The sequence below is a fragment of the Lissotriton helveticus genome, chromosome 9, assembly GCF_964261635.1.
Source record: "Lissotriton helveticus chromosome 9, aLisHel1.1, whole genome shotgun sequence".
In the NCBI taxonomy this organism is placed as follows: domain Eukaryota; kingdom Metazoa; phylum Chordata; class Amphibia; order Caudata; family Salamandridae; genus Lissotriton; species Lissotriton helveticus.
In genome coordinates, this window is record NC_136070.1 from 813460298 (window position 1) to 813475475 (window position 15178).

The 15178-nt window shown below is 40.1% G+C and overlaps 1 protein-coding gene across 1 annotated transcript in view; it reads left to right on the plus strand.

The window, feature by feature from the left end:
- The window catches only part of LOC144783294 (uncharacterized), a 688842-nt gene that overhangs the window by 426250 nt on the left and 247414 nt on the right, over window positions 1-15178 (plus strand). The gene's annotated exons all lie outside the window — the stretch shown is intronic.

Here is a 15178-nt window from a genome sequence, read left to right on the forward strand (position 1 = left end):
CGCAGGGTAATAATTATTGAAATTTACAGGTGGAAAATGGTTAGAATGAGAGATACTGTATGGAGATAATTTCATCACACAGTAATTTGGTAGAGATCAGAAGCTTAGGAAGCCCTGAGTCGGAATATGAAAGTGCAGAACTGCAAAAAACACTGAGTAATTGTATCAAACCCCTGCCGTAGTGCCAGTCTATATGCAAAGCTGATCTTGTTGGCTGCAATGCCATAATTTTTTTGTGTTACTTTGTAATGTTGTGATTTCTCAAAAAATCTTCTGGATGGTGGTTAGACAGAGTTAATAACTGCTGTCAAACATTTGGATGAAAAGGTAAGCTTTTCAGTTTTATAGGGAACAGCATATAGATAGATATCATGTTTTTTTAAGATAACCAGGATTGGTATTCCACAAGATATCAGCTTCTACAGGAAATGTCCTCCCATTATGATGAGCCTTTAATCTACGGTCTAGCCAGAGATTCGCAGAGGTGGGAGCATAGCATTCTTTTGAAAATAGAGCACTGGAGGAAACTGATAAAAAAGATTGTCCAACAGAGTGATGGCCTTGAGAACTACACATGGCGATTTGAAGTACATTTGCTGATTCATCGGCAACCACCACTCGATTTTGGTGCTGGACAGCAAGAATAAATGTATTTTCTCCTTCCCATGCTTCAATTAATGGTCCTAGCAATCATAGACTGCTGTAGTACATGATTTCATTTCTCATTCCTTTGAGCTCCCTGTTGTGTTGCATAACTCCAAGAATCATGGGATCATGCTTTACCCCAGCTTCGACACAGGACTGCATGAATGATTAAGTGCAACCTCTTTCTGTGGTAATGGGACCACCACTGTGAGGGGAAACAGCCATTACAACGCGGTTTTTATCACGCATTGCTATTACATCGCATGCATTGCAACGCATGCGATGTAATTTGTAATGGCGGCGGCTATCCATGTCGTTGTGAGGAAACGTAGGCTGTTTCCTCACAACGACGTGCACCAAGCTGGAAGGAGGAAGCAGGAACCGGGAGCAGAGACGGCGACGCTGGAGAGGAGAAAGGTAAGGGGGTTTCAGCTTGGGATTACTGTAGGGTTTAGGGTAGTGTAAAAGTAATGTTCTAACGTTTGTGTGTTTTTTTAACGTTTTAGTGTGTTTTTTTGTGTTGTGTGGTGTGGTGTAGTGTTTGTTTAGTGTAGTGTATTAGGGCTTAGGGTACTGTTGTAGTGATTTATCTTTTAGGGTAGTGTAGTAGTGCTTGTGTAGTGATTTAGGTTTTAGGGTAGTGTAGTAGTGTTTGTGTAGTGTAGTGTTTTAGGGTTTAGGGTAGTGTAGTGTTTTAGGGTTTAGGGTAGTGTAATGTTTTAGGATTAGGGTAGTGTAGTAGTGTTTGTGTAGTGTAGTGTTGTAGGGTGTAGCATAGTGTAGTGTTTTAGGGTTTAGGATAGTGTAGTAGTGTGTGTAGTGTAGTGGTTTGGCGTAGTGTTGCAGTGTTTGTGTAGTGTAGTGTAGTGTTTTAGGGTTTAGAGTAGTGTTGTAGTGTTTGTGTGGTGTAGTGTTTTAGGGTTTAGGGTAGTGTAGTGTTTTAGAGTTTAGGGTAGTGTGGTAGTGTTTGTGTAGTGTTTTAGGGTTTAAATGCCAGCATTTGTAAAGTGCACAGCTACCTCCAACGGAAGTGTCCCGGCGCTGTCCGTAATACCGCTTAGGAACCCTTCCTGGCTTTTCCCTGTGAAATGTCCACTCCTGGGCACCCCCAAGGTGAAGCCAGGCATCCAAGCTCTGTTGGGGGCGTTGTGGAAAGCAAGCTATTGCTCAGAGTTGCAGAGTGGGACCCATGATTAGAATAGGCACCGAGGCGAGAATTATCAGGTCCGAGGAAATTGAGCCCAAGACACGCCGAGGCGGGTATTGAACCCTGGTCCCGTACCAGACCTCTGCATCAGGGTCTGCCGCTCTAACCATTTGAGCCACACTTTTCCACTTAGGGTAGTGTTGTAGTGTTTGTGTAGTGTAGTGTTTTAGGATTTAGGGTAGTGTAGTATTTTAGGGTTTAGTGTAGTATAGTAGTGTTTGTGTAGTGTTTTAGGGTAGTGTAGTAGTGTTTGTGTATTGTTTTAGGGTTTAGCGTAGTGTAGTAGTGTGTGTTTTAGGGTTTAGGGTAGTGTAGGGGTGGGAGTAGTGTGAGTAGTGTTGTAGTGTAATAGTGTTTTAGGGTTTAGGGTAGTGTAGGGGTGGGAGTAGTGTGGGTAGTGTTGTAGTGTAGGAGTGTTTTAGGGTAGTGTAGGTGTGGGAGTAGTGTGGGTAGTGTTGTAGTGTGGTAGTGTTTTTGGGTTAGGGGTAGTGTAGGGGTCCGAGTAGTGTGTTGTGTAGGTGTAGGGGTAGGGATGTCACTAACCTTGCAAACTTTTACTACGAGTATTGCTTTACAACGCATGCCTTTGCGTTGTAATGGCATGCGATGTCATTGACATCGCGTAGTAATACCCGCGTTGTAATGGCACGAGTGGTATTAATATGAGATGTAATGACATACATCCACTGTGAGCATTTAGGCCTAAGACGAATCATCACCCTAGGAATGCAGTCATTGTGTTATCAAGATCTTGTCTCTAGGTTGACGGTGAAGAATCCCCATGCAGCAAATGTGATGTTATGCTAGCAGATAACTCTGGTGATAGTCAGACCTTTTCCTACCTTCCACACTGAATGTTTGCTTTTGATCCAAAAACCATTACACCTCACACTGGTATGTGTTGCCTTAATAGGAGGTATTCCCAAAAATCCTGCAATCCCAATGGCCAGCAATCTCCTTTATCAGTGTAAACAGTATTAATGGGCACTCAGAATGTGGCTCTAATATATAGTTAGATGGAAATAAAATATCCCCTGATTTCTGAAGAAAGTGCTACATATAAATAAATTACAGGCGCTATTTCCTTCATCATTTTATCCCTCAGACTGAGGGAATTCTACTGATTTGCCTCTGAATTTGTCAGATTCTTTAGAAATTAGAGAATTTTCCGTAACCAAACGATTCTAAACACATTACGTGAATAAATACCATTGTCCATACATTACTGGATACTCTTGCTCTTTTTTGGCTGAAATCCAAATGACTGTAACTAAGCCAACCTTGGTTTATTCACTCCCCCTAAGAGCGAAGTAAAGAACACCTTTGCACTTAACATGACTGGAACATTCACAAACCTACCATACTAAACACCATGCTACAAGTTCAAATTTCAAAGTCAGACAACTCACAAGAACTCTATTTCAATATATCCAGCAACAACGCCTCCCACCCCATCAGATCTTATTAGTCTCAAAATGTTCTGAATTCTTTCATTTCTTCATGAACAATATCAGCACCAACTGAGACTGTTTCACATCAGCCACCAACCCAAACACACATCTACAACTCAAAACCAGGAATGCAGGGGTTTCTTTTTCTCTCATTCATGCTGAGAATCTCTTTATGAAGTCACCCCTCTATTAAAAATCTAACCTAGACTTCAATAACCACGTAAATGTGACCCCTATTTGAAAAGAATCTTACCCAATTTCAGAAAATCTTAAGGTGTTAGCAAATTTTATGCAGTGCCACCTCATCCTTTTGGATCTTTATGCGGTTAAAATTTTAGCTGCACTTACAGCTTCGACATTCAGGAAACTATCAAAAATGGTATGACCCAATTATATCACAGTTGTTACATCATGGGACATTGCATCACAGGTAAGTACATTGGAAATGTTTACTTTGTGGGTAGAATGTCAGTATTTTACCTCACAGTTCTTTACATCAGAGGTACTGTAGTTTTAAAAATAATTTTAAGTTATGCTACATTAAATTAGTAGTAATGCAGGGTCTCTAACCTGAAAGAGGGCTTAATGTGATTTGTTGTAAATCTTTTCAGCTGTTTTGTAGAAATTAAGTCTAAAATAGTAGAATTATCTGGACATTTGGGAGGAGTCCAACGGCAGTCCCAGTGGACAACAAATCTAAAGAAATAGAGCGTTGTGATCTGTTTCACAGTTTTTTTGTTTTGCACCAGCCTGTGATTGGTTAGCTGCAACATGAAAGTAAATGTTGTGGCCGCCATTACAGGATCAGGTGACACGGTCCCCCTGTCATGAAACTGACAAAAAAAGAAATAGTAGTGGGCAAGGTAGGGGTACCCTGATTTCATGACACTTACTGGGGGGTCCCATAGGGCGCTGCCTTTCGCACCTCTTGACCAATATAAAATAAAAACTCAGCATATTGCTCCTTCAGTGCCCTTGCAGGATATTTTGACAGCTCAGCGTGTAAGCTTCAAGACCCAGAATGGTCCCTGTGTGGTCCACATGAAATAGTTTTTTAAAACTCAAGTCCAATTATCTGGCTAAGCCTCCTTCTAAGCACACTCTTTGACTTGTACAGAACTCTCCACGGAGAATCTTTATTTGGTATGAGCCATAAAAATCTTACAACAAAATAGTAATAATTCATATTGCAGTTTTTACAAAATGGGGTTTAAAAATCATCGCAATTGCAGAGTCACTATTCATGAAAGGTAATGTAACATGGTGACCGTATTATTAGAACAATTATACATAGAGTGTCCCATACCTTTTCCTTATCACCATGCCCTTCTAAGAAAATATAAAACTGCATAACAGGTCTCTATTGTACAGAGGCTCTGCAAAATCACCATACCCTCTTGGTACTTCCTTAATTTTGATCTAGGTAAGACGGAAAACAAGAAAGAGCGCCTGGGCCCTGGATACCTGCATATGAAGGACAGAACAATTTAACGTGACAAGTGCTTTGTTTGGTAATGTATTTACAGTGACATGGGGTTAAGTCATGTGACCGAACACATTGGATAGGAAAAGCAACCTTAAAGTTTATAAATACAGTCTAAAAAACATAAAATAGCAGTGGTGAATGGGGTTTAAGATCCAGGATAAAAAGTTCTAGGTTCCTTGTAGTTGAAATCATATAATATCTTACCATGGATACCAAAGTCTGTACCCTCTTCGGCAACGGCTCCCTACAATGACTGAGGTAATATTGTTTGGCTTCATTTAAATATTTTGAAGTGATCACTTCAGCTGTGTCAAAAAAAACTTTCAGGTCCATTTACTCAAATGTATTCTTCAGATATGCCAACCAAGAAATTTGATCTACCCCATCCAAACACAAACAATCAGAAGTGCATGTTCTAACCAAGGCTGTCTCTGAGTTTCCCCAGGTTTTAATCCACAGCAAAGGTTGTGGTGGGGGGTAAGACCTTTCAAATCCCCCAGATAAGGGAGGTCTAGTTCCTTGTGGCAAATAAAGGTACCATTGGGTACTGCAAGGAGTCTATGTGTTAAGCGGTTTTCTACATGTTGGAGAAGTCCCACATTTGAATAGCCTCACAATCCTGCACCATATGTCCCTGCTGAGATGCATTTGCTTTTAGTTAAATTAATCATCTCCTCAATTGGTTTTTGGCTTAATTTATGGGCAAATCTAAAGATAGACTTGATGTTCCTACCAAGTTGCTGTGACCTAGCAGTTAAGAGAGATTTCCAATTAAAAGAAGCATTAAAAAGGATTCCAGGTAATTAAAATCTTTCACCTTCTCTATATGTGTTTCCCCCTAGAAAAATATTTTAACCTCACAATTGGTCACCCACAGGTCATCGTAAATGATTTTGCATCATCTAATTTTAAATCCAACTCTTTCATATAGGAGGAAAATGAATCCAGTAAAGCCTGTTGGCCATGTGCTGTATGGGCGATCAACATCGCATCATCCGCATACAGCAAAATTGGGATAGATTACCTTCCAATTGGGGGGGTGTCCTTTCCTACCTCACTAAGGGCCATATGTATCAAGGCCAAATGGGTTCGCAAACGCCGAAAGGCGTTTGCGAACCCATTTTCGCTAAATGGTATGTATGAAACAATTTGGCTGCAAAATAAGGAATCGCAAAATTTGCCATTGCTTATTTTGCGATTGCACTTAAGGAATCGCAAATTTTGCGATTCCTTAAATGCAATGTATCAAGGAAGAATAAATTCCAAAATGCCCATACGGATTCGCAAATTACCACCAACTTCTAGTTTGTGGTAAGTTGCGAATTCTTTTAAAAAAGCATTTTTTTAAAAATCCAAAGGTGCCAAGTGACGCTCATACATGCCCTTAGGGCATGTATGTGCGCCATATGCCCACATATGTCATTTTCAGGGGTGCAGCAGGGTGTTCAGCAAATTGCGAATCGCAAATTATGAATAATTTCACATTCATTCCTATGGGCCTCCTGGCCCATAGAAATGAATGGGAAATTATTCCTTAATTGCGATTAACAATTTGCTAATCGCAATTAAGGAATAATAAGGAATCGCTAGAAAAAAATGATTTTCTTCATAAAGACCATTTTGCGAATTCTAAATAGCGATTCTTTAAAAATCGCTATTTAGGAATCGCCAAAGGGTATGTTGATACATATGGTCCTTAGATGTTTAGAAATCCTGCTAATGTAGAATCGGAAGAGTAAAGGAGCTAAAATACATCCCTGATTCAAACACTGAGTGGTTCTAATTTGGGAGGTGGATTTGCCCAGGGGGCCCTAGCGAACTCTAACTGTTAGGTCCTGATGTAGATGTTTAATAAGGATGAGGAGTTCTGTTTCAACCCCCATGCTTTCCATCAAGGTCCAAAGCTTTGATTAAAATTGAAATCACTGGATAAATCAATGAAGGCAAAATGTATGACACCTTTCTTGGCCATAACATATTTCCCCGCTATCATTTAAAAGTTTATACTGACCAACAGTATCAATACCTGGTCTGAAGCCAAATTGAACATTGGACAGAATCTTATTTTCTTTTGTGAAGTCATATTAGTTGATCAAGTCCCCACTACAATAAGCATTTCCATGACGAAAATCATAATTTCTATCTCTACATCTCTACAGACAGAACACAGTTGCTCCAGATATACAAGCCCATTTAGGTGACCACCTATATGATCACCCTTTACAGAGCTCTTCATGGACAGCCCACTTCCTTCACATGCTCAAACTCCCTGAGTTGGCCAATCTGCCACTATGCAGAACTTACACCCTGTACAAAATTGTTCTACATCTAGAAAGACATGTATAATTTCCACATTTTGAATGTGCTGGCACACTTTGTGCAGACTTCCACTAACACAGGCACACTTTCACTGAACTCCAACAGTGTCTTCATTCTGGTTAGGGTAGTCTGGTGCAGAAAGCAATCCTTTTCTGCAATAAAACTAGCCTTTAAGGCTTTTTCCTCTATGTATATACAAAGGTGGGACACTTTTTTAAAATTCTTTTTTAATATTGCCTGATGTCATAAATACAGATATCAATATTCATCACAGCATATCAATTTAACACTTAGATAATAGAAGAAAGGGCGAAATAAGAGAAAAAAAAAGAAATAGAAAACAATAAATTGCAAATTTAAATCATCATCATGCATAATTATTAGTTTTTATCCGCCCATAACCTCCCCCCACCCACCATACAGGAGTTGTGCAACATCCTCTAGCTTTCAAACCATTTAGTCATTGGTTCCCACATTTTTAGCCCTTTCATCCAAGCCTGTGTTCCTCTTTTTTCATAAATAGCTTTCTCAAAGTTATAATTAGCTGTTAGGCATGACAGCCATTGATAAAAAGATGGGTGGGGGATACAGCCAAGCTGAAGCCAAGCATAATCGTAGTATTGCCATACCGATAAACAGGAATTTTTTCCTGGTTTCCCTTGTAGGCCTGAATCAACCCCTAATCCAATCAACGATGGAGAAAGGACAATATCATTCCCAAGCACTTCCCTAAAAAAAGTTGAAATCCCTTGTTTTAAATTTTTTAAACCACTACATGTAGCAAGCATATGATTTAAATCCGCCTGATATAATGAACATGTAGGACATAAAGTCCCTCTCCCTGTCCCCCAATTTGCTATCCTCTTTGGGGTATAATAAAGTGAGAAGCAAGATTTATAATACTCGGCCTGTAGTCGAGCCGGGATTAAAATGTTTTGCGCTAGTTCTATTGAGTGATTGAATAATTCTTCTGAGATTCCTATTTCTTCTTTCCACTTTCTTGCACAAACTTCTTAATCATCTGGCATTAGTTGATTAAATAACATATAAATAACTCTAATAGGTGGTGGTTCAATCTTTCTAACGTTATCTATAATGTAAATATTACCAAAACCACTCGAGCCTCCACATTTTTCACTTAGGAAGTCCCGTATTTGGAGGTATTTAAAAAAATGTCTCCTGTCTAGATCATACTTTTCCCTCAAATTTTCAAACAAGACTATACCTGATATTGAATAGAAATCCCCCAGTTTGGACAGGCCTTTTTCCTGCGAATTTTTAGCTATAGTGTCTCTAAAACTTTCCGGCAAAATATGATTATTGCCGATTGGTGTATAATAGTTTAGTCTGCCTAATCCAAGCATTTTACGAATTGATTTCAAAACCTTAAATCCACCAATCAATGTCTTAAAGCGTACCTTCTTGTAATGACAATCATTCAGGAATCTCCACGCCCTTCCCATTTATTTGCATGTTTGTATGGCGCTGTGAATCGACTCCCGGAGGAGTATCTCCGCGCCTTTGGCAGCAACTAAAGAACAGCAACTCGTCATAATATAGTTCAAAGCCCTAGGCCAGCTAATAATGCCTTTTCCTCCATTAAAAGTTCAATCGGTGTAAGTATATCCTCTAGAGTTCTTTCTCTCGATTTTTCCCCAATAAGGGTTACATTACTCAAAAGAGTAATAACCCAATAATATAGTCTTATATTTGGAAGCGCAAGTCCACCCCTTTCCTTTGGCAAAATTAAATTCTTATAAGCCCTTCTTGGTTTTTCATATGCCCAAATACATCGTGAAAACAAATCTTCAATTTTCTTCAAACGATTAATATTAAATTCTAATGGTATTGCTCTTAAATAATATAAAAGTGTAGGAAAAAAACATTTCAATTTTATTACATCTACCTATAATTGAGAAATGTAAATTGTGCAGCCTGTTTAACTCGACTTTAGTTTTAGCTATCAGGGGATCAATATTATCTTCGACAATATCTTCTATGTTTGTCATAATATTAACTCCAAAATATGTGGCCTTATCAACATGCCTAATGTGATTATTCATAGCTATATAGCTATATTTTTACATAAAATTTGTGTTTTAGAGCTATTAAGAGAATATCCTGAGTGTCGGCCGAATCTCACCGCCTCTGTCTCAATCTCACTCAAAGCTATTTCCGAGTTAGCAGTCAGTATATCTACATCATCGGCATAGGCCAATATTTTAGTTTCCCAGCCCTGAGAAATAATAGGGCTGATATTCGGGTTAGCATCCAGTTGTTGTAAGATAGGGTCTATGTATAAGGCAAACAGAAGCGGCGAGCTCAGACATCCTTGCTGTGAACCTCTTGTTATATTAAATTAATCCCCATTTATATAAAGCTTTGCTGTAGGTTGAAAATAAAGTATCTTAAATGTTTGTATACGTTTTGGACTTATTCTGGCCTTTGTCAGGGTCTTTCACAAAGATGGAACACAAAGAAAAACAAATCTCTGTTATGCCACTCTCAAAGAGTTGGATTTCTCTGTCACACATCCATGCCTACAATGAAAATGTGGGTATGGGTGGATGTATGGAAAGCCTTGCACAACACCCAAGGAACATTCCTTCGATGCAAAGTACCACAGGGAAGTGCATTCCACTGCATTAGATTACTATTGGTAATAAACCAACAGAATAAAATAATTTCTGTTGGTTTCTAAGTATAAACTTACATTTTGTATTGGGTTTGAAAAAAAAGTAATGCAGGGGTGATACAAAACGTTTATAAATGTAAAACAAATGAATTGTTAAAAGTGTTTGGTTTTTATATCCACTTATAGCAGTAGACCTACGTTTTATTAATATGCATAGACTGCTGTAGCAGACTATTATAACATGACAACATAGAGAGATACACATGACATAATACATTACATGTTTCAATTTTTAAACTAGTAAAGGCAATTCATTATGTTAGCAATCTTTTTGTATTTTTGATTTTTTGTATTTGGCTTCAATGTAAAACGAAAACAGAAACAGCGCATAGACATCTGTAATGAGAACAAAATCAGCTAGTTGTTCTTTGCAGCCTTCTGCTCCCTACGAATTTGTCACAGGTATTGGTACTTTACTCTCCTCCATAAACAACCTTGCAGCACCTCCAACAATAGGTGGGTATGTCTGCAAATGCCAGTTCCAGAGTGCTATTGGATCATCTCTTGTGGCCACAATTACCTAGTCCTTGTGAGGCACCTGATGTTGAAGTGGGATCTCAGCATCATGCCGCTGTTGCTCTGCATGAGCTAGCAGAATGGGGTGCATTAACCTCATGTGTCTCCATGTTTCTGTGGTACTATAGCTATATTTTGTATTGTAATCCTGAGAAACCCATTTGCATATACTGCAAGTAACAAAATGTAACAAGACCCTCTTTCACTTATGGCGGCTTTCCAGCAGAATCACAGGCCGGTATTGTAAACAATTGCCAGACCAAAGATTCTTGGACTAACTCTCAAGAGGTCTACTCCTACTCCTGGACCGTCTGCCTATCGCCTGATGTCATGCTGAATTGCAGAATAAAAAAGTAAAAAATACAGAAGTGGTCAGTATGAGTTGTCACATTCAACAGGGTTGGAAGTTCCTACAGATGAAGCAAGAATTTGATTTGAACCAATCAGATATCTATCTTTCTGAGTCCTACATCACTCCCAAGACTTTCCCAGGACTCAGGTGAGCCTCTTGTGGGATTGTAAAAGAAAAAAAACAGGCAATTTCTACACAGTAAGGGGGTCATTATGATGGCGGATTTTCCGCATACTCCGGGCCGGCGGAAGCCACCGCCGGCCCGGAGTATGCGGGAAATCCGCCGAGGAGGCCTGAAAGATCCACCGCCAAATCAGGATGGCTGGTGGGTCTCACAATCTGTCCGCCGCTTTTCCGCCGCGGTCGGAAGGCGACCACGGCGGAAAAGCACTAACATGGCAGGTGGTGTCTATCAGACACCGCCAGCCATATTAGGATGTAGGGAAAGTAATGCTTTTCCGCGGCGGCTTTTCCGCCGTGGAAAAGCATACGGACAATCACTTTGGGGGCCCGTTGCGGGCCCCCTGGGTGAAGGTTGCGTGGGGGGTGCACATGGGGGGTACCTATGGTACCCCCTGCCTTTGCGTGCACGAAGCAGCAGGCACCGCGCGGTGCCTGCCGCTTTGTGCATGCAAATGCACAGCTTTCGTTTTTTACATTGCGGTGGGTGCTGCTTCAAGCAGCACCCGCCGCAATGTAAAACATACAGGATGTGACCGCCAGGGTGGCGGTCACATCCTAATTGCCATGGAGGGACCGCCGCTGCCCATGCGGACGGTCCCTCCTACTCAGGGGTGCGTCCGCCATCCTAATCGCCCCCTAAGTGTTCAGGGATCCTCATTAACTGACCCAGTTAGAAAACCCCTAGACTCGAATGTAAATACAGGTACTCTTTCATACTAAATGCATAGAAACGGAAGTAGATCCCACTCAGAGTTTCCTCGGGTACTTCCATTGGCTGAGAGACTTCCACAAAAGTCCCTCAGGAGCATGGAAAGTGGAACAAATAGACTTAAAAACAAACATGAAATATTAATGGTAAAGGCTACTCTTGAAAAATTGACTCCAAAATCTAAAAGCAAAATTAGCAATGTAGGTTGCTTTCAGAATTAAATTTTTTGTTGCATAAAAAAACTACAAATTTACTAAAAATGTCAAATTCTAAGGAAAGATTATAATTAGGTATACAAAGAGGCTACAACTTACGTTAAAACAATGAAAATTCACTGAAAAGAAAACAAAACTCAAAACAAAACACTGAATTTCGTAAAATGTTAAAATACATCATTTATGACATTACTAATTAAATCCATCTAGCACCATCTCATACCAGTTCCAACACAGCAAACATTGTATACCTGATCACTTGAAGTCTTCTCTACATTGACATGGCAACCATAAACATGTGTATAAGAATACGTGAATACAGAAGCAATTTCAGGTGTCTGAAAACACACACATGATTGACTAGTCATTACCTTGAACTATAACACAGTGAATACATTTTACTGGGGTAATGCTTAAAAACTAGAAGCCAAGACTGAGTTCCTTTCAATATATAGCATTTATTTACTCACTGAATAGAGATGGGTGTACTGACTGGGCTCCCACCAAATGGGTCAAAATAATGACTTTCCTAGTCTTTCCCACCAGATTGAAGTTCAATTTATAGTACCAATTATTTCTCCTTAGTTTCATGCTAAATGCTAGAGCTTTTCTTGCATCCAGAATGACAGAAGGTGCATAGTAAGTTTTAAAACCTTATGTTGTAAGATATATGCATCTCGCTATTTCTGTCTAATGCATATTGGTTGACATTTCTGCCGGGACACTACATTGGTTTGATTTCCTGTCCTCCACCATGATGATTTTGTTTTAGACACACTTGTCCCTATTACGATGTTGGGAGGAGTTACCCCCGACCGACACCATCTTGGGGTGGGAACCGACCAACAATAGGTCGGCGGTTCCGAACACTGTATTTTGATGCGACCGCACATGGTGAGGTCACAAACTCCCATTTCTCAGTGGGAGCTTGTGCTGCAGACAGAATCCACCCACAGCACAAGGTCTCATAGAGAAATGAGAGTTTGGTAAATTCCTGCACTTTGTGGCAGACACCTCACAGTGCCTGCCACACAGTGCAGGGGCTTACAGGCGGGCATAATAGGTGCCCCCTCAGCCCCCAACCAGAGGCTGCAGGGGGAAGGGAGCCCTGCTAGGGGCCCTCAAAGTCACTTTACTGACAGGATTTCTATGTCAGAAAGGCTGACATGGAAAGTCTGTTGGAAACTGACATCATAATCCTGATGGCAGAAACGCCATCCACACACGATTATGGCGGCTTTCCAGCAGAATCACAGGCCGGTTTGAATTCCCACTGCCATAATCCTAATATGGCAATTGAAGTCAAACCAAGAATGTTGGTCGGAAAGCCTCCGACTTGTGGTCGGAGGCTTTCCGATCGACATCCTATGTGGACCAATGTGTTTAAGCGGGGTTATTGTGTATAAATTGTCACATAGGAGGAGACTATTTTTGCTCAATCACTGGATAAGCTTTTCATTTGCCACAAAAAACATTTACAATGATGTGGACTTTCATACACATTGGATACAATTCTATAATCCTTGCTGCTCATGCCATACGTGCACATGTAATCTGTCACACACCAAGGATGTGTGTGTTTATTATATCCTTATAGATGTATAGCAATTCTGAAAAAAAATGTATGTACACATGAGGAAATAACAAATCTCAACCGACCGGCTGTATCATCAACAATAAAACAAGTATCCAGTAAATAAACAAGGAAGTGACACACTTATATCAGGAATCCATATTAAAGCCAGTCCTGTATGATAACATGCATATACTTGATAGCTGCCATTAGTGGACGAAATAGTGCCTAAATGTTTATGAAAAGTATCCCCAAATCAATAAAAACTTTACAAGCAAGCTTAAAAAACACCCGTAGACACTGTGCCGAAACACACTGATCAGCTTAAAAAGTGCAGCCCATGCTCTCACCCAAAAATTAAAATATGTGCCGAAGTAAAACATCTGTGTGAATCTCAACATCGAAAGTACCATGGCGAGTGACCGAGTTGCCCCACTGTGAATCATTCATGTTGGTCGCGTATGGATTTAAATAACTCAAAGTGCAAGGGGAAGACTAAAAAAATTCCAGTGAAAGTTAGCTCAATCACATTTAAGTGCGGAAGCACCGCTCGCATACCCCGCTCACATGATCCTCGCCATTACTTACATAATTGTCGGACCGAAGTCAAGAGCTCTAGGCTTGTTAAAATAACCAGAAAGCTTCTGGTTGATTGAAGCTCAACAACGGACTACAGGGGACCATGGGGGCCATCTTGCAAGTATCTGCAAGAACTGAAAATACAAACTAATAAAAACCAATGTAGATGCTTAACCTCAAGTGATAAAAATAGCTAAAAGTGACATTGTAACTAGATCCTGCCCTATTCTACCAATTTGAGATTTTTAAGAAGCTTGTAAAACTCCGCAGGGAGATCATCATCGCCTTCCGCTTTACCTAATGAAAGCCCCCTATTGCATCCAACACTTCCTCTACTGTAATCTCCTGTTCTAGAGAGAGGGAATCTTCCTCAGTCAAAGTTGGTAAGTTACTCTGCTGTAGATAATTAATCATATCAGTCGCATCCTGGCTGACCTCCGGAGAGTAAAGTTGTTGATAAAACACAGAAAATTGATTAGCTATCTCCCCGAGTTCCATATAAAGGACACCTCCTTCCCCTCTTATAACCTTAATCTTAGTTTTCAGCTGACTATCTCTAAGTTGATGAGCCAGGACTTTCCCAATCCTATCACCATATTCGTATTGTAGTGTCTTGTGTTTCTTAAAACAGGCTGCTCCTTTTTCCATTAATACACTTCTTATGATTGCCTTCTGCTCCAAGAGCAATCGATACAGATGATCTTGTTCTGTCCTTTGATGATGGACTGCATCGGCTTGTTCCAATTAACAAATAATAAGTTTATGAAAAGCATCCTTGACTTGGCCGTTCCGTTCCTTATTCTGTTGATATATAAACTGCTGAATGCCTCCCCTAATGTATGCCTTCATAGCATCCCATACGGTCAGAAGCATAGTTGAGCCAATATTATCTATAAAATAATCAGAGATTTGTTTACCAATAAAGGTCCCAAATTCCGCCTTTGTAACCAGATGGCTAGGGAACGTAAATGATCGAGCAATTTTAATAGCAGTTTTAGCTTGAAAAGAAAAAATTATGGGGTTGAGATCAGACGTAATTTTGGGGCAAATCTCCATATCTGCTAATGCTAATAAAGTATCTGAAACCCAGGCCATATCGATTCTTGAATATTGATGATGTGGTGCTGAGTAATACGTATAGCCTGGTTTATTTAAGTGTAAAGTCCGCCATGCATCCTGCAAGTAGTATAATCTGGCCAATTCTAAGATAGAAGCCCTCACATTCATCATTCTTGGGACCAGTGGTTG